Source organism: Populus alba, chromosome 8 (genome assembly GCF_005239225.2).
Source record: "Populus alba chromosome 8, ASM523922v2, whole genome shotgun sequence".
Classification (NCBI taxonomy): domain Eukaryota; kingdom Viridiplantae; phylum Streptophyta; class Magnoliopsida; order Malpighiales; family Salicaceae; genus Populus; species Populus alba.
Window position 1 is genome coordinate 1,059,069 of NC_133291.1, and position 20,831 is coordinate 1,079,899.

The window sequence follows — 20,831 nt, forward strand, 5'->3', positions numbered from 1 at the left end:
AAAAAAAATTGATTTGTATAATTGATTTGTAGATTTTTGTATATAATACATTTTTTTCCTGCATTAAAAAAAATATATATGCATTTATTCAATTTCTTTTAATTGGTTTGTTCACTAACATCAAAATATAATATATATATATATATATATATATTTATCTATGTAATATTTATAGAGTTGAGAATATTCATAATTGAATATTCACTATCATTAAAAGTAGAAATATTATAAGCAGAACATTTTAGCATAAATTAATAATTTTTAGTAATTTAAAACAAAAACAATAATATAACGCTTTAATTACATTCACGCTTTAATTTTTTTAGTAATTTTTATCCACCTCCAATCAATCACATTCACGCTTTAATTATCATTTCAAATGTGACATTCCAATAATTAACGTTAGGATTTTCAGGTTTTATTTTAAGTATAATTTCTAGGATGGATACCATATGATATTGCTACCTTTATTATGCAGCTCAAGATTTATCAAATCTCTATTAAATAAGAAAAGAAAAATCATATGATGTCCTTGGTACAACAGAGGTCGTGCTCCATGCCATGCCAAAAAAGTGCAGTATGTGACCAGGTCGTGTTCCATTGAGGAAAAAGGTTGGTTGACAACAGCTGTCAAAGAACTTGATTCACAACATGTCTCTTATAGTATCCAAACTTTTGTGTATTATAGTCCAGGCCATTGATGAAAACGCATTTCATAGCTTCACCACCATTCTATTTCAGAAACCACAGCTCTTCAACCCCTTCCTTCCTCCTCTCAATTAATAAATAGGGATTGGGAAATTTAAACTAATTAAAGCTGTTGAATACATTATTGTTAGGGTTTTGTTTTTTTATCCATAATTTGAAATCTTGTGGGGTGGAGAAAGACGGGTCTTAGTTGATTTAGTTTCATTATAGGTGGGTGAGTAAAGCACAGTAGAGGGAGGGGATAAAAAGTAGATGATTAGAAAATCAAAAAATCAAACGCAAGGACTGTATTGTAAAGAGTAAGAAAGCAGGGACTGTATTGGATCTTTGCCATCTTCAAACTCCAACGGGGGTTGTAGAAAACGGTAATTTTATTCCTGATGGCAACCCATACGCCACATAATTTTCCTCCACGGTAAGAAAAAACAAATTAAATGAAAACATAAGAATTGAAAATTATACTCATCTTAAAAACAAAAACCCACAACAAAATTTAAGCAAAATAACTCAGGAACACATAAGAATAAATCAAAGAGAAAATGAAACAAATGGGTATGAAAAATGGGTAACCGAAACAAATAAGTATTTTTCTGGTTGTTAATTGACTCTCTCTCGCAATTAGAATCTACAATTGTACATAGCAAAGCTCTTAATTTTAAGATGTTCATTATATATTCTAGTCATTAATTAGTTGATTAAACTAGCTCCTTATTGAACAGGGAAAAAAAAATCAAAATCAATTTTAAGTTGATTGGGATAGGGACATAGGGCGGTACGAAATTGGAGAGAAAATAAATGGGGTCAGGAGCCTCCTCTTCATGATGATTGGTGGATTGTTTTAGAATTTCAAAAAGTTATTCTTACAGCTGGCGATGCTTAAGTAAAGGAGATGGTGATTGAAGATAAAAGTGATGATTCTCCAACAGCTGTTTTTGTTATGGGAAATAGAAATTAGAGAGGTAAAGGTGTAAGTAATACTATAAGAAATACTATATATATATATATATATATATATATATATATATATATATAACAATAAGAAATTTATTGTATTGTAATTTATTTTAATTAATTAAATTGAGTTATAAGATCAAAGCTCGTTTTTTTTAACAAAAAAAAGATTTGAACTTGAAATCTAGATCTAATGATATTTTTTAGATGCTCATTTTTTAAAAGAGAGATAATAATGTTATTATTTGAGCTACAGCTCATTAGTAAGACCAAACCTAATTAGTCAAATAGTTTGGAGTTGCAACTCTTAATCTAGAATAAGAGGCTTTTGCATATTAACTAAAATTAGAATCAGAGGCTTTCGCTTGAATTTTCACTATATTGTTATCACTAAAAGTGTTCAAGAGATATTATAAAGCGTGGATTTTTTACCCTTGTGATAAATTTTGAACATATAACCTAAGTTTTGAACACATTAATTGCTCACAGTATTTTTTTTTTTTTTTTTGGTAACCCGGGGTGTCCGGGCCAGCTTACGCGCACCACGACTATTCCCCGGGCCCACTGAACATCCTGCAAGCCCAGTAGGCAGGTAAGGCACCGCGGGGGTGACAGGCTGGTACTCTAAATCTCCAGGTAATTGCTCACAGTATTATATGCATTGATTGGTGCAATAAAATATATTCCCACATGTGTGTGTGTGTGTTAATGGCTAATTAAGTTAAGAATTTGATGCATAGACATCGACATGCTAGAATTCCTCTAAATCTCCCAATATTCAATCTCATGTAAGTAAAGAATTTACACCCCCAGGTTGGTTATATAATAATTATTTTTAATGTTTCTTTTTATTTTATTCTCATATATAAAATCACATTTGAAAAAAAAAAAAAACCTTCTTATCATATTACTGCGAACTTCTTATCGGTTTCCCAATAATTTTTTTATAGTTTATTTACATTAAATTCATCAATCTCTCTCTTGATTTGGAAAGTTGTCCCCCCTTGAGGACAGTGGAGACGACCTCACGTTTCACCTAAGAAACGAAGTCTTTGGCACGAAATTGGAAGGTCACATCAGTGCATGCACCACATGGGCATTTGAGTTTATTACAACAAGACAATAAGGATATGGACATTTGGCGCAACCACCGCAATAACATGAACACGTCATCATGGGACTCCTTTGAGGTCTCTGTAAGGGTCCATGGGAATATGCTTGGTACAGGCAGAATTATTTTGCAGCATATATATTCATTGTTTTTTTCTGAAAAAAACATTATTGAACCGGCAAAACGTGGGTGAGATATCTAATCTGCCCTGCACAACCTTTCATTATCAAAAATATTTATTATTATTATTATTATTTTGTTGAGTATGGGTAATGCCATGACTACAGTCTAAAAACAGAAACACATGCATCGCCAATTCAGTGCCGAAATAGTCCCACAAAAGTAGACATTAGAGGCTTCGTTTTTCTGTCCTTCATCTTGGACTTTCGCCTCTAATTTTTGTGTATAATGATGACAAATAGTCTCCCTAACAAGGGTTCAATATAGTATTCTTGGTTTATGGTTGCAAGTTTTCTCAATTTTATAAGGCATGGGTTAAAAATGTTTTTGATAAAATTAAAACATTTATTTATTTATTTATTTTAAATTAATTTTTTTTTGTATTTTTAGATATTTTAATGTGTTAATATCAAAAATAATTTTAACCTAGTATCATGGTCACTAAAAACCTATGATCTGCGAGAGTCCGGGTAACAGACTAGTTGTGCAAGGGAAAGACGGATTACCCCTCGTAAACTCTACCTAAGGTAAGCTGCATTGTTGTTTGATTGTTTTTTTCTAAGTCAGATTTCTATTCGTTAGTCTTTTCTAAGGTTTAACCCTAACCATTCTAAAATCTAAATTTTAACATCGTATTTTTACACCTTACATCTTTAATACCTGAGGGTGTACATTCTCGTGTAATTTTACACCCCATAAATATTAAAATCTACATTTGGATCCTAGAAAGACAGTTAGGAAAATTTTTTTGATGTAATTTGGCTAAATTTTAATGGATAATCATAAAATGGTTATGATATTCATTTTGCATTTTAAAACGTGAAAAATATACAATTTTTGTTTTTCTAAAGATATGTTTGGAAAAATTTTAGGATTTGGCCATATGCATAAAAACAAAAATATTTTTTTTTGTTTTAGAAAAGAGAAATTAATTTAAAATATTTTGAGATTTTTTGGAAATATTTCAAACATGTTTTGAAATATTTCAGACAAAACCGGGTATTTTAACACCGAATTTGTATTTTACAATGTAAATATACAATATTATACAAAATAGATATAAAAATATTTGAGAAAATCATATTTTTTAAAAAAATAATTTTGGAAATTTTTTTGAATTTTTTTTTAAATGGAGATCGGGCCAGACCTAGCCACTTAGGCCGGGTCATAACTGCCCGAACCAAACCATGAGCTAATTAATTAGATATTGCGTGCATAAATGAATTTTGTATGAAGCAGCCACGACAAGGAAGAAAAATGCAAAATAGGAAGGAGGAAGTTGCTTGGTGTGGGGTCTCGAACAAAAAAGCAGAGCTTCTTCTTTCTTTCCACTAATCTTCAAACAAATGATTCACGATTTAGCTTTTTATATAAATGTCATGAAAAAGAAAAGTTTTTTTTATTATTTTCAGGAAAATAAAGAGAAGAAAGTAGCTTTAATCAATAGATAATGTAAGAGATTAACATGTGGCCCATCCATTTGCATTTGTTGGTGTAAAAGACAACTTTTCTTAATAATTTCTTTTTTGAAAAAAAAAAGTAAATTAAGTTAAATTATAAAGGCTTTGAATGTAATAACCCAGATTTTCAATATTTTTTTTTAAATACATCAAAAATTTTCAGCAAAATTTTTTTTTATATGCCACTTCCATTAAATTTCAACCAAAATTTTGGCAATCTTTCTTATACTAGGAGATCCTAAGTTATCGACAAAATCATATTACACTTTCAATTTTAATTCACACCCTGATCTAATCATCCTGGATCTCAACCCAACTCATCATTATCAACACAAAACATGTTATTCAATAACATCATATAATGTAATTTAAGTGAAAAAAATTGATTTCAACTCTAAACATGCAAGGTTAAATAGGTACTTAAAATTACAAACATTAGATTAAAATCATATATTTAAATTTATGATTTTAAAATATAAAACTTTTAATTTATAAATAATTACATTATTAAAAGCAAAAAATAACTAAACTAATATTATTTCCGACAAGATTTAATAGATACTAGTTAGATGACCCGCGCGATGTCACGGGTCAATTTTTTTTTGTATAAAAAAATATTAAAAAAGCAAAGATCTAAAAGTGTTAGGTCTTTCTGCAAAGCTATAGCCAAGAATCTTGGGTTTGGCTACAACGCCTGACCTAAGAGTAATATTTATAATATTAATAATAATATTAAACTTGCATGATCCAAGTTTAAGTGGGTTTGGCTGCAATATCAAACCCAATAGCCTTGGATGTGGGTCTGACTACAATGTCGTATTATAAAAGTGTGATAATTAAATAGATTAAGTAACAAGAAAAAAACATAGAAAAAAAAAACCAACATGAAGAAAATAACTAATGAAGAAAAAGAAAAAAAAATCTGAATTAACTAGGTTAACCCTTCAAATTAGATTAACCCGTCAAACATTGGATTCGTGTCGTGAAAGTTTAATAACTAAATAGAAAAAAAATTAACGGGTTAACCCAGAATTAACTGGGCTAACCTGTTAAACCTGGGATCCGTTTCATGAAAGTTTGATAACTAAATAGAAAAAAAAATTAACATTAACAAACTAAAATAAACGAAAACAATTAATTAAAAAGGAAAAAAAACAAAAACAAATAAAAGACATCGATTTTTACCATGGACTGCACTCTGTAGTCCACAATCATTAGCATAAAAAAGGCAACAAAACAAAAAGAACAAAAAAAGAAAAAAACTAACAGGGTTAAAAGGAAAAAAAAAAACCTATAGGGAGAAAAAAACTAATGAAGAAAAACAAAAAAATCTAAATTAACTGGGTAACCCGTCAAACCTGAGATCCGTGTCATGAAAGTCTAATAACTAAATAGAAAGAATTTTAATATCAACAAACTAAACTAAAAAATTTTAGTTAAAAAGGGAAAAACAAAGAAGAATAAACATATATGGAGAAAAAAACTAAAGAAAAAAAAAGAAAAAAAACATGAATTAACCGGGCTAACATGTCAAACATGAGATCCATGACATAAAAGTCATATAACTAAATAGAAAAAAAATTTAAACATTAACAAACCAATTTTTTTTTAAAAAAAATTAAAAAGTAAAAAAAAAAAAAAACGCATTAACCTTTTTCACTGTGGACTGCACTGTGCAGTCCATAGTCAAAGACATGGAAACGGCAAAAAAAAAAAAAAAAAAAAACTAAAGGCAGTAGTCGATAACTAAATAGAAAAAAATTTAATATTAATGAACTAAATTAAACAAAAAATATTAATTAAAAAGAAAAAGAAAAAAAAGCTATAAGAAGAAAAAACTAATGAAGAAAAAGGGAAAAAAATCTAAATTAACTAATTCAACCCTTCAAACCAGGTTAACCCATCAAACCTAGGATTCACGTCATGAAAGTTTGATAACTAAATCGAAAAAAAAAAAATTGACAGGTTCACTCAGAATTAACTCGGTTAACCTGTCAAACTCGAGATATGTATCATGAAAGTCTGATAACTAAATAGAAAGAAATTTAACATTAACAAACTAAACTAAACAAAAATATTAATTAAAAGAAAAAAAAAAGCAAAAAAAAAAAAAACTTCGAGTTACTTTTGTCAAACCAGGTTACCTCGTTAAACCTGAGATTCGTGTTATAAAAGTTTGATAACTAAATAAAAAAAAATTAGTAGTAACAAAAGAAAAAAACAAAAAAAAAATGGATGGTTTAACCCATAATTAATTGGGCTAACCAGTAAAACCTAAGATATGTGTCATCAAAATCTGGTAACTAAATAGAAAGAAATTTAATATTATCAAACTTAACTAAACAAAAAAAATTAATTAAAAATAAAATAAAAAGCAAAAAAAAAAAAACTCTGGGTTAACTCGTCAAATCAGGTTAACCCGTTAAACCCGGGATCCGTGTCATGAAAGTCTGATAACTAAATAAAAAAAATAATATTAACAAAAGAAAAAAAACAAAAAAAAGGACAGGTTAACCCAGAATTTACTGGGTTAACCCATGAAACCTGAGATATATGTCATGAAAGTTTGATAATTAAATAAAAAGAAATTTAACATTAACAAACTAAAATAAACGAAAAAAATTAATTAAAAAAGAAAAAAAACAAAAAAAATAATCCGGGTTAACTCGTAAAACTAAGTTAACCAGTTAAACCTAGAATCAGTGTCATGAAAGTTTAATAAGTAAAAAAGAAAAATTAACATTAACAAACTAAATTAAAAAAATTATTAAAAGAAAAAAAACAAAGAAAGAAGAAAAAAAACTGAAAGGCATAGAAAATAAAAAAAAATAAAAAACAGTTTTTTTATGTAAAAAACAGCTTAAAAAAAAAAAAGAGACAGATTAGCTTTTCACTGTAGATTGCTATAGTGAAAGGTAAAAAAAACTAATATTAACAAACTAAATTAAAAAAAAAATAAAAGAAAAAAAAAACAAAGAAAGAGGAAAAAAAACCTGAAAGGCATAGAAAATTAAAAAAAAATGAAAAAAAAAACAATTAAAAAAAACAGCTTAAAAAACATAATAAAAAAAGAAAAATAGAAAGAAAAAAGAAAAAAAAGACATAGCTCAGCCTTTTGCTTTAGATTACTACAGTGAAAGACTGAGCAATTTTAGTATATTTCTAATAAAAATAAAAATTAATGTGTACATGTAAATATAAAAAGTTGCTAGCAAACAATAACAATTATTATGAGTTTACAAGAGGGCATTTAAAAGAAGGAGCAAACAAACAAAATATCAAATTAATTAGTCTACTTCACGATGTATTCGAGATTTCTAACCAGATTAGATACTGTGCAACTAAAATTTTTAATTGAAGATTTTAATTAAAAAACCAAATGAAAAAAAGGTAGGATAAAAAATCACATCCCAATCACGAATCTTATACTTAAAAATAAGCTGATTGTAAACTAACCAGATAAACAAACAAAAACATTCGCAAAGAATAGTAATTAATAGCCCGATGTTGAAAGTTGTCTTTGACCGACCTCAATCATTTCTAAAGATTCTGATTATAGTCTCTAGATAAACAACTTAAACACCCGAACCAATACATGAATTTACTCTAAAAATTCCACATAATAGTATAGCAATGAAACAAATAATTAATATTCTCAATCTCCAAAAAAAAGAAAAGTATCCTCATAATTTATAATCTCTATCTCAACTAAAAAACTCCTAGTGTTGAGACTATTATTAATAAGCAGTAGCCATATGAACACATGAATAGATAGACTATCTAGAAATTTATAGCTTGAATAAACTTAATAAGTGTCGGAACTTTCAAATTTCTATATTTTTCTACCTTTACTTTCAGAAAAAAACTAAACAACACTCCACTCTCCGATCAAACTTTCCCGTGTACAAGGTGAGGGAATTATAAGTAGCAGCGTGAGCTGCTACGACACCATGTAAGTACTTGGTTGGATCTTATTGTTGTTCTCTTTTCTTACTTTCATCCAATGATATCTTGGTTCTTGGCTTTCCATTTTTTTAACCACTCTTTAATAATGCAGAGTTGCATGAAGCAAATTCGATGTCCTAAAGAAAATTTGCGTTACATGAAGATCTTACCACTTAAAAATAATGGAAATATTCGCGCATCACTTATTTATTTATTTACTGAAAATGATGGATTTAATCGTACATCCAGTGCGGCGTCCAGTAACAATTTAAGTTCTTTTTGCTTGATTTGGCATCTTGTATTAAGAAACCTAATATACTAGTCTTTATTAGGGATTCACGGATAAAAAATTGATTATAGCTTAAAAAAATATTAACATTCCCTAACACATTTTATATAAAATAAACTGCTTTACAGTTTAATGTGATTTTAAAATAGTAATCAAATTCTTAAAATTTTAATAAATCACTTATTAAATCCCTAACCGGAAGTACAACATGATACCTGACCTTATTCAAATTAAAACATTTAATTCTTTTTTCTCTTTTTTTATTATTTTGGTCCTTTTTCATTTTAACATTAAAAGAAAATATACATAAAAAATACAAACGCAAACACTATCATTTTTTTTTTACTATATCATTATTTTTTATACTATGCTCAACTCATACATCACTTTTACATATTACAAAAGTTTTAAATAAATCAAATACTAGTAATCTAAATATACATAGCAAAATTTGAAAATTACAAAAAAAAACTTCGGGAACAGTGCTAGAGAATTATAGGCATCTTCTGTGATTGTGGAACAGTGGCGGCGCTTCTCCTCCATGCACCGCCACGAGAAAATCCAAGAAAAGCCAAGGGATCTGGCACGACTTCCTCCTTTCTCCCCTTCCTTGCCGGCAGTGACATGCAAAACAAGAAAAACACAAGCAAGGTTTCTGGTCCTTTTTTTTTTTTCCAGATCTGTTTCTCGCTCCTTCCTTTTTTAGATATGGTTCTTTCAGATATGTTGTTCTTTCTTTCTTCCTCTTTCTGGTGGCTGATGGCTCTGGGGTGAGAGCTGAGGATGCTGTACTAGGCCAAAGTCCGTTACAGAGAAGCGGAGGGTCGTGGCTTATTGGATCTCCGGTGAGGACAACTGATTCGGATTGTCAAATAACCATCTCAACCTAAAAGCTTAAGTTGTTAGGTGAGGTCCCAGAATATGATTTATATTATTCTCTAACACACCCCCTCAAGTGAAAGCCCTTTGGGCTTGAAACTTGCACAGACCCACATTACCTTATGCTTAATTTTTATCAAATAAATGGAGATGGTGAGATTCGAACTCATGACTACTTGGTCATCAAGGCTCTGATACCATGAAAAGATGAAGGAAAGATATGATTTGCTTGAATGAATATTATTGACATTAGGTCGTGTATTTGTATAGGAAAACATTCCTACAAGTCAGGAATGGAAAGCTACATTACAGGAATGGGAAACTACATTACAGGGTGTCAAGCTATAAGATAGGCATTACAATAGAAAGATAATATACACTCATTATCTATTACCAAATAAAAAGATTAACTTCCTAACATGGATGGCTGGAGGCCGGTTGAGGGAGATGAAGAGGATGTTGGCTGTGTTGAGGCGGAGACACCGCTGCTAGGAGGAGGAGATGGGAATCTTGGGTTAGCCGGGGTTGTTACGACTTTGGTTGGTTCTGGTTTGTGTGTATGGAGAGGGAAATCAGATGAGGTGAGGGGAGTAGATGGTCGGGCAAAAGGAGGGGCTCTATTCTGTAGGCTGGGACTTGAAGATTAGAGGAAATGGGAGGGGGGGGGATGGGGATGGCGATGGCTAGTTTGGTCGTGTGTGGGGGAGTTGTGGCTTGGAGTGGCAGCTGCTTTTCGATTTGCTGTGATTCGTGATTTTGGAGAAGAAGCCAAGAATTCAAAATCCCCAAAGCAGGGGTTTCTCAGGAAATTTATTTTAGAGAGGGCAGCCGCGGCTCCTCTATCTAAAGGAGAGGTTTAGGGTTTTTTTTTTTCTTGTCTTACCTCTTGTAAATTTTCTCCCACTTATTTTTTTTCATTGTAGCCGGGTATTTATAGAAAAAAAGTTGCTAGTTTCTAAACTTGTCACTTAAACTTTTTAAAGTAAGTAATATCAATACGACTCAATAAGAATCAGTAATCGTAAAATTAACACGTTAAAAATTAAACATATTTAAAATATTTTTAAAAAATTTAAATTTTTCTGAGATAATTTTGAAAATACTAAAAATAATATAAATATAATAAAATGTATTTTTTAAAAAAGTTTTATTGGTTTTTTACTATTTTTGTTTTTTTTCTAAAAATCTATTAAAAACATGTATTAAAAATTAGATTGCAAGAGAATAGATGCTTTGTCGTCGAAAAAACACTTCTAAAACTAAATTATCAAACACGTTAAAAGCGCATGTTTATTTTTGCTTTTTAAAAGTGTTTTTGAAAAAAATTAAAATTTTTTATTAATTTTAAATTAATATGTTTTTAGTGTTTTTTAAATTATTTTAATGTACTGATATTAAAAATAATTTAAAAAAAAATAAAAAAGCATCATTGATATACATTTTAACATAAAAAATTATTTAAAAAACAATTACAACCATGGTATTCAAGCTTTACTCTTTATTTGTCCTTTTGTCTGTTTCCTGTATCTTTCTTTTTTCTTCCATGCTAAGGAACAAACAAGATGATACTCATAGATTAGTCAATGAACATATAACTTCATTTCTTTACTCACGAATGTCGAAGCCCTTCCCACAAATTTTGGCTCAATAGATCTTGGCATCACCAGTACGTAGTTTCTCTGATCGATTCTTACCCCAAATTGTACACAGATTCTTACATGACGACAACAAAAATTTCCCCATCTTCAATTGTTGTTGAAGTCCTAAGGGATGATAACTATGATGATTGGAGTGCCTGCATGAAAAGCTACATGTTAGCTCAAGACCTTTGGGATTTTATTAAGCATACTGGTCTTCAAGAAGCTGACTATAAGGCTTTGAGAAGAAAGAATGCTGCAGCTTTACATGCAATTCAAGTTCCTTGTGCACCACACATGCTTTCCAAGATTAGGAGCATCACTTCAGCCAAAGTTGCCTGGGATACTCTAGCCAATTTGCAACAACAACATTCACCTAGCCACAAAGAGCAATCTGATGAAGCAGAGTCATCAGAAGATGATGAGTCACAAGGTTCGGTATACCATGACCTCATTCTCTTCCTTTGTTAGGTTTACAATCACTTCGATCTCTTGATGTTAACACGGGAGAGAATAAAAACCTTGGCAGGAGCGGTGAGCAATGAAATGAATGGTCCCTTGCTAAAGCTGTACAAGTATGCCCATAATGGAGACTGGAAAGACGTACGATCCCATCTTAGGGAATACCCAGATGCAAAAAAGGCCAAGATTAAACCCTATGGTGGAACAGCCCTTCATGTAGCAGCTTTTTCTGGACATCTGAGAGTTGTGGAGGAGTTGGTGAAGTTGATGTCAGTAGAAGAATTGGAAATACAAGATGATCAAGGTTACCTTTGTAAATGCACAAAAAAAGATCCCACTGGTTGAGGCATGTTTAAGCAACTGTAAGGATATGGCTCTTTATCTATACCCTGTCACTCCATTTGAATTTCTTTGTCAAGGCAATGGCCACCTTGGATCTTATTTCCTACAATGTGCTATTGGTGCTCAAATGCTCGGTAAGAGACTTTACCCCTTAATTACTTAGTTTCCCTTTTTTTCTTCTTTTTCTTCATGCTTTTTGCATAAATTAATTTTCTCTTCCGAGTAAATTATTATTTATTTCCTGTAATTTAATAAAAATAATTCATTAATATGTTTCTAAGAAATATATGAATAATCCTATTGTTTTTAACTTCAAATCATTTTGTCAGTTTCATGTGATTTTTTAATTAATTATTTCTTCTTCTTCTTTTTAAATAATAGAAAAGGGAAGGAAAATCAGGTAAGATGGGAAATTAATGCAATACTAAATTGATACGAAACAGAATGACTTGTAATTTATTAACATTTCAAAACACTAAAACCTCATCTTTCTTGTTGCTGCTTATGCTGTTTCTTTTTGCTATTGCAATACCAGATATTGCTCTTGATTTTCTGCATCGCTTCCCATATCTGGCTACTACAACGGATGAGGTTCTGGAGACGAACGCTTTGTTTCGTTTGTCTAACATGCCTCAATTATTCCCAAGTGCAAGTCGACTTGCATTTTGGCAGCAATGGATCTATTCATGTTAGTATCTCTTCCTTCGATTTTTCCTCCTCCCATTTCTCTTCATTTCCTCTGCCAGTCTTTTTTACGTATAATGTCCTGTATGTTTTTGGAGATCATCACACCGTCACAAAGAAAGAAAAGCGGAAGGTTCTATTTGATATAATTTTTGTAAATTGATACGAGTTATTTTTTTAATTTTGACCCGTAGAAAAATTGTAAATATATTTAGTTAAAAATAATTTTTGGTTTAAATCAAAATTTATTACAAAACTGAATCAAAATTTTAATGTCATCTAAAGTTCAGGAAAAAATTAATCTTTAATTGCTGGGTTTCAACTTATAATATATCTATTCTTTAAAAGAATTACTTTAAATTATTTTTATCAAACATATTTCTAAAATAAAAGTTATTTGAACTTATTTTTTTATATATATAAATGATCTATAAAAAAAACAACTTTTTAAATTATGATTCATGTTAAAAAAAGCATTTTTTTATGAGTTAGGATAGGCAAACTTGAAGTTATATTCACTAAGATTGACTTGATTCTAAAATCATGGCAGGTATTCCCATGCAATCAATTCCCAGCCTCAGTGAGTCGAAGAACATTATCCTCCAAGGTACTTGCACAAATCTCTCTCTGTTTTTGTTCCCTCTCCTTTAAAGGAGCTGACAAATACCTCCTTTTGTTCTCACTTTTCCTCTATTGGGGTCGCAAGTAAAATTACTCCCTAAATTCCTAGCTGTTCAGCTATGAAAAATACCTGGCCCTGCTTCCAACAATTGGCAAAATCTCTTTGAGCCTTTAATTAGTTGAAATGGAAAAATCTCCCACTGACAGTTTCAACAGTGCATGTGGCTTTTTTTGTAACTTGAGTGTTCAAATGGGGATGAACAATCTCTTCATAGAATGGACGTCGTGACCACATGCTTCATGCTAGTTTTACCACACGAGTACATCCTTTCATCATATGGTTTTCTACACCTTGTCCTTGGATTTCAAAGGAAATTATCCAATTCATCAAAGCCTAGCTTCCGATTGCTTACTGTTCTGAGATTTTACATAATATTGTTTCTTGCAGGTTAGCAATTCTATCTTTTTTAACCCATGTTTCTCTACACGGGAATTTGAAGCTTTGTTCATACTCAATACAGAGCTTGCTCCAAAATTCTGAAAAAAAACTATGACTTTGCGTGCTTCTTTTTATTGTTGAACATTTTGAACAGCCTGAGCGAGAGATATTCAACGATGATTTTTGCAAAACTTTTTAAATTATGATTCATGGTAAACTTGAAGTTATATATATTCACTAAGATTGACTTGATTCTAAAATCATGGCAGATATTCCCATGCAATCAATTGCTACAACTGATGACAATGTTCGTATTAATATGCCTGATCAAATCCTAAGTGAGTCGAAGAGCATTATCCTCCAAGGTATTTGCACAAATCTAAACTTTTTATTTCTATTTAAAGGGGTATGGCAAGCACAGGACATATGTATACAAGTCCAATTGGGCTTGATTTATTTATTTCTATTTTCCAAAAATATAAACTTTTTTGTTTATATATGCTGCTTGTGATAATTTCTCTAATTTGTTTTTGTCCAACTTTTCAGTGTCAAGCAAATTGCGTGGGTTTGCAATAAATCTCCTCGCATTCTTAGGTAAGCAAAATATATCTGACATCGCTTAATTTCTATCATCATTATCATGGTTTTATCTGATCACTCTTTAATGGTTGATCCAGGAATCAAGCAAATATACGATTTGAAGAAGATCCACTTTTATTCAGATCAAATTCTACGGTGTATGTGTGCGCATATATTAACTCTGGGTTATGAGGAATACAACAACGCAGATGTACATGTATATGGAGCATTCCACAATGCTGTAAAGAATGGCATGGTTGAGTTTATTACTGAGATGATTAAAGCTTGTCCTCATTTAATGATTAGTGTAGATGGCAGAAACTCAAGGCACCTAATTATGTCCTCGATTGCAAAACCGGCAAGAAAAAGTGTTCAGCCTTTTCTATGGACTGGGAGCAGAGAGAGTAGGATTTGTTTCCGCAGTAGATAGCTCAGGAAATACAATGCTACATTTGGCAGCAAAACTATCACCTCCTTCTCAACTAGCTCGGATCTCTGGTGCAGCTCTCCAGATGCAGCGAGAGCTACAATGGTACAAGGTGAGCTTTCTACACACAACATCTTAAAAAAAAAAATGAGCATTGTAAGATCCACATTTATTCAGATAAATTCTACAGTGTAAGTGTGAGTCGGAATCTTAGAATTATATTTATTTTACATCTTATATTTTTAATACTTGATAATATACTTTATACCCTAAAAAAAATATTGGTAATTTTTTTTTTTGATATTTTAGTCAAATTTTAATGGATGATCATAAATTGATTACAATATTTATTTGTTTTATTTTTTAAAATAAATGAGAAAGATGTAATTTTATTTGAAAATATGCTTGGAACACTATTTAGGATTTGATGTAGGCATGAGAACAAAATTTTTTTCATCTTTTGAGAAGGAGAATTAATTTTAAAAGTTTTGAGATTTTTTTTTAATTTTTTTAAAAGTTTTAGAAATATTACTTTATTGCATCTTTTTTAGAACCTTGATCGAACATATTTTAGAACTGATTAAGACCTGATTGATTTGAATTTAGGCTACGCCCGTTTACACATTTTCATGCATTGTTATCCAGAAAGAAAAATAATTCCACTCGAATTCAAAAATCTTGATGCAGGAAGTGGAAAGCATTATGAATCCTACAGACAAGGATGATCGTAATGGGAACGATCAGACAGCCAGGGAATTATTTACGTCCTGAGCATAAAGGACTTGCTAGTGAAAGGAGAAGCAATGGATGAAACAAGCAGCAACTTCTTGTACAGTTGTGGGTGCTCTCATCATTACAATTATGTTTACTGTCGCATTTACTGTTCCCGGCGGCAACGTTCAAGAGACCGGCTATCCGATTTTTAAAGACAAGAAATCTTTTACAGTTTTTATAGTGGCGGATGCAGTCTCTCTCTTTTCTTCATCAACATCAGTGTTGATGTTCTTAGGGATTCTTACGTCGCGATACGCAGAGGAAGATTTCCTTAAATCCTTGCCCACTAAGTTAATCATCGGCCTTTCCATGCTTTTCTTCTCTATTGCAGCCATGATGGTAACCTTCTGTGCTGCTCTTATAATCATGTTGCACGGGAGATTGCAACTTATAATTCCAATTGTACTGCTTGCTTCTATCCCTGTAACTTTGTTCATGTGGCTGCAATTTCCCCTGCTAGTGGAGATTTTTGTATCCACATATGGACCAGGAATCTTCAAGAGAAAAATGAAACCCTGGTCAAAATCTTCAACTGATAGACTGTTAGAGGTTAACAGTTTATTGACCCAATCTGTTTAGCAATTCCTATTTCCCCGGGATGAGCTGTTTTCTGTTCCTCTTAGTCTGTTAATAAGTCCTGTTCTTATGGGGCTAGTTGTTTTCTGTTCCTCTTAGTCTGTTTAGAGTATGTATAGCGCGTGGGTTGTTATTGTGACTGCTGCATTTCCATGTAAAAGGCTATATAAGCCTGCTGTTTGTGATGAATAAACAAGAGACTCTGTGTGCTGTAGTTTCTTCTGAGTGTTTTTCTACAAATGGAAGGTTAACCAATTCCTTCGCTCTCTCTGATCATGCATGTGGCCATCTATGTGATTCCTTCCATAGCTGCGCAACTACAATTATCTTCTATTTCCAAGTCTTTGGGTGAACATTAATACTGCAGTCTTTTCTACATTTTGGGGGCGAAAGTCTTTACATGAAGAGCTGCTCCACCGAAAGGAGTGGTTTTCGCATTTATTGCATCCTGATGGTTGCCATAACTTAAATTTTAAAACCCCCCTTTTATTTCTATTATTATTATTATTATTAATAATTTTAAAGGCTCATTAATTATTTGAAAGTGTGGTTACGATTATTTTTCAAAAGTGTTTTTTTATCTAAAAACACTAAAAAATATATTAATTTAAAACAAATAAAAAAATAATAAAAATTTTAATTTTTTCAAAAAGCGCTCTTTAAATACAAAAAATAAACATTGTTGGGACTAGCGTTTTGCTTGGCCAAAAACACATGCATGATGTCTTGGCTTTTTACAGTTTTCTTACTAAAAACTGCTCTCTTGTTTTTATATAAAAAAAAAAAACTTTGATTTTTATTAAAAAAAAATACAAAAATGGTTAGAAAAATAATATTAAATTATATATTGAAAAACCTCACCTAATTGTTAACAAATTCTAATGGATTGTAATTATTTCCTATAGAGTTTGTGATTAGAACTCTTAGTTGTTCAATTATATTTCATGTCTATCACTCACAATATTTATCTCCTATTGTTCAGGAGATAAACCTGTACAATAAACTATAAAGAATGAATAACATGAAATAGATTCCTTTGTTCTATATAGTAAGCGGGTTTTCTAAGAATCCTTACAAACCCATTGAATCAAATTACCACTCAATACAATGATTACCAAATCATCTTCTCCTATTATACATGTCCAGTTTCAATGCTCTTGTATAATACTCACTGAAACCAATTATGATTCCAAATCATTGAAATACAAATTGTTGGTCGTGAGAAACTCGATTATATTATTGGCGATTCATCTCAACCTGATACAAAAGATCCTTCTTACTCAAGTGGTATGCTGAAAATCCAAAAATTAAAGACTGGATACTCACATCAATGACCTTAGAGATTATGTAGAGGTATTTTTGCACTGCTCGTGAAATTTGAAGTGCTCTTGCTAAAAGCATTCTATGATGGATCTTTCATACGGTATCGATAGAAAAATACTTCCGAAACCACGTTATGAAATGCACTCTAACATGATCCAAGTAACCATCAATCTTGTATTGAAAAGGTTAGAGCGAGTATTGCTTTTTTTTAAGGCCTATTAGTCGTCGAGCAGTTGCGTTTATGTTTGCTTGTGTTTTTGCCATTAACTAAGGTTAGAGCAAGTATTACTTCTTTTTCATGTTTTGTTCATAAGCCTTCCTTTCTTTAATTCCACATCTCTTGGAAATTGGTGCTCAAATACACTAAAACCTCATCTTTTTATTGCTGATTTTATTTTTTTTTTATTAAATCAAATGATAATAGAAGCCGATATGTATAAAATTAATCGAATAAAAAAAAAGGAAAAAATATATATGAATGGCTGCACATATTAGAAATATTATTCCAAAATAAATATTTTATTTTTAAAAATATATTTAATTTATATAAAATAAAAAAGAAATATAAATGAATCATATTAATCTCTTAAAACTTAAATACATATAATATAATTAAAAAGTAATTGCCACTAAAAAAGGTTAAATAAGCCAACAAAATCATAGAGAATTGTGTTAATTAAAATATAAATTTAAAAATCAATTAAAAATATATAAAAATATTAATTAAAAAAATCATTCTAATATTGTTGGGTCTAGTAAGCTAAGCTAGTTATTTGACCTATCAGGAAAGGTTAGAGCACTAGTTTGCAAGAGTAGATCTACGCGTAAGGCCCTTAATGTTTTTTAAAAATTGGTGGAATAGATGAAATATTGTATGAAATTATCTAGATTTCAGCTAGGAGAATAAGTTCTATGTTTTTTTTTTTACCCAAAACATTTAGAAAAACACTCACAAAAGAAAATCAAAATCAATTTAAAACCAAATTTGGCAATTTTAAGATACAAAAAGATCTGAGTGGAACTTTCTTAACCAAATAAAACCCTTGGATACCAAGATGAATCATTTTAATAGCTGGAATTGATGTGAACATTAATTTGTTTCTTTAATACTAGAATCTAGCAATTTTTTTCTTTTCTTTTGAATTAAAAATTAAAAAAAATAATAAATAAATAAATTTTTATTTTAAAAATTGAGTTGAAGAATTAGATATATAGAAAAACAAAATTTATAATTTTATCACCGCTGCACTATGATAAAATTGACAATTATATTATTTCTACATTAGAACATGTATAGTATATCATATAGAAGATCCATATTTAATTCGGAAAAATTAGACGGTGTATGTGTGAGGAACACAAAGGGGCAGATGTCCATGTGATTAGAGCTTGTCGTCATGCAATGATTAGTGTCGATGCAAAGTCAATAAACCTATTTGTGTCCTCAGTACCGTGTCGGCAAGAAAAAGTGTTCAGCCTTTTGTATGGACTTGAAGCAATCAGAGCATGATTCGTTCTTTACCTTTGTGGATAGCTCACGAGATACAATGCTTCATTTGGCAGCAAAGTTGATTGGACCTTATTTGCAAATAATTTTATTTTTTCTATATAGTACATGAAATCAATCCTAATTACATATATATAACTTCATAGTTAATTTAACTATATTCAATCAAACCTGGGGCATTTATAATAATTTAATATTTTAGCGGATCGCATATCCAGTTGTCACCCATCCGCAGATGCCCTTTGACCTGAATGTTGAATTACGAGGTAGGGCGTTTATGGATGCCAATGAGATGAAATGAAAGGCTGAGAGTGCTGGACAGTTGATAGTCTTTGTTTCGAACTGTAGGGAGCACCATAGCAAGAACAAAAGCATACCTTCTCTCAAGTTTTTGTCATTCACCCAGACATTCTCAGCAGTCTGGTCAAGCTTGGAGAGAGAAGTAAGGGGATTATAAGTGGCTCTGTGTGAACTGCTACCACACCATGTAAGTATTTCATTGGGTCTTGTTGTTGCTCTGTTTCTCTGGCTTTCTTCCGATGATATCTTGGTTCCTGGCTTTCCATTTTTCCCCACTCTTTAATGATGCAGTGAGTTGCATGAAGCAAATTCGAAGCCCTAAAGAAGATCTGCATAGCATGAAGATCTTACCACTTTGAAATAATGGAAATATCATTGCATCAGTTATTTACTTTATTTATTGAGAATGATGTAATAGTACGCAAAACACCATTTTTCATGCTTTCATCGGTAGAAAAGAACTTCCAGAACTACATCATGAAATACACTCTAACGAGATCCAGTTATGTAACCCGTCAATTTTGTACTGAAAAAGTTAGGGCAGATATTACTGCTTTTTAAGGTGTAGAGCAGCTCCGCTCATGGTTTGCCATCAATTAATATTATTATTTTTTCTTAATCTTAAGAACCTAATGAAATCTTGGCCAATTGATGGCTCTTTGCTTATGGTTTGCCATTGGTTCGTGTAGATCTTGGCATCGCTGGTTTTTCTGATCCTTACCGTCTACACATTGTACACACAGATTCTAACATGACTACGACAAACAATTTGCAACAACAACAACATTCACCAAGCCACGAAAGACCAATTTTGTTGAAGGCAGAGTCGTCACAAGGTTCAGGTAAGCCATGACCTCATTCTCTTCCTCTGTTTAGATTTTTTTTCCAACCACTGTATTTTCGACCTCTTTTGATGGTAACCTTGGCAGGAGCGGTGAGCAATTTTGAAAATGAATGGTCCCTTGCTAACCTTGTACAAGTATGCCCATAAATGGAGACTGGGATGCCATAAAAACCTATCTTAGCCATTACCCAAATGCAAGAAAGGCCCATGATCAAACCCTATGCGGAACAGGCGCCTTCATGTAGCAGCTTTTTCTGGACATCTGAGAGTTGTGGGAAGGAGGAGTTGGTGAAGTTGATGTCAGATAGAAGAATTGGAAATACAAAGATCATCAAGGCAATACCGGTCTTTCTAGTGCTGCCGTTTGTTGGAAAAAAGAAAGATGGCAGAATGTCTTTGGTGAGAAAGAACAAACACTTGGTTACCTTTGTAAATGCACAAAAAAAAAGATCCCGCTGGTTCAGGCATGTATAAGCAACTGTAAGGATATGGCTCTTTTATCTATACTCTTGTCACTGCCATTTGAAGACTTTCTTTGTCAAGCAATGGCCACCATGGATCTTAATTTCCTACAATGTGCTATTGGTGCTCACAAAATGCTCGACGTGAGAGACTTTGCCCCTTAAGTTAATTTATCTTCATTCTTTTCTCTTTTTTTTATTCATGCTCCTGTTCGTAAGTGTATTCCCTTTCTTGAATAATGTTTTACACTAAAGGGACTGATTGGCTAATATCTCTAAACTATAAAGGGACTAGCTTGTAATTTATTCTTAATTCCTCCTTTTTTTTCGTT

The 20,831-nt window shown here is 31.3% G+C and overlaps 1 pseudogene; it reads left to right on the plus strand.

Moving 5' to 3' along the window:
* The first annotated feature begins 13,984 nt into the window (after positions 1-13,984).
* On the plus strand, positions 13,985-16,340 carry LOC118045136 (uncharacterized; annotated as a pseudogene).
* The last annotated feature ends 4,491 nt before the right edge of the window (positions 16,341-20,831 follow it).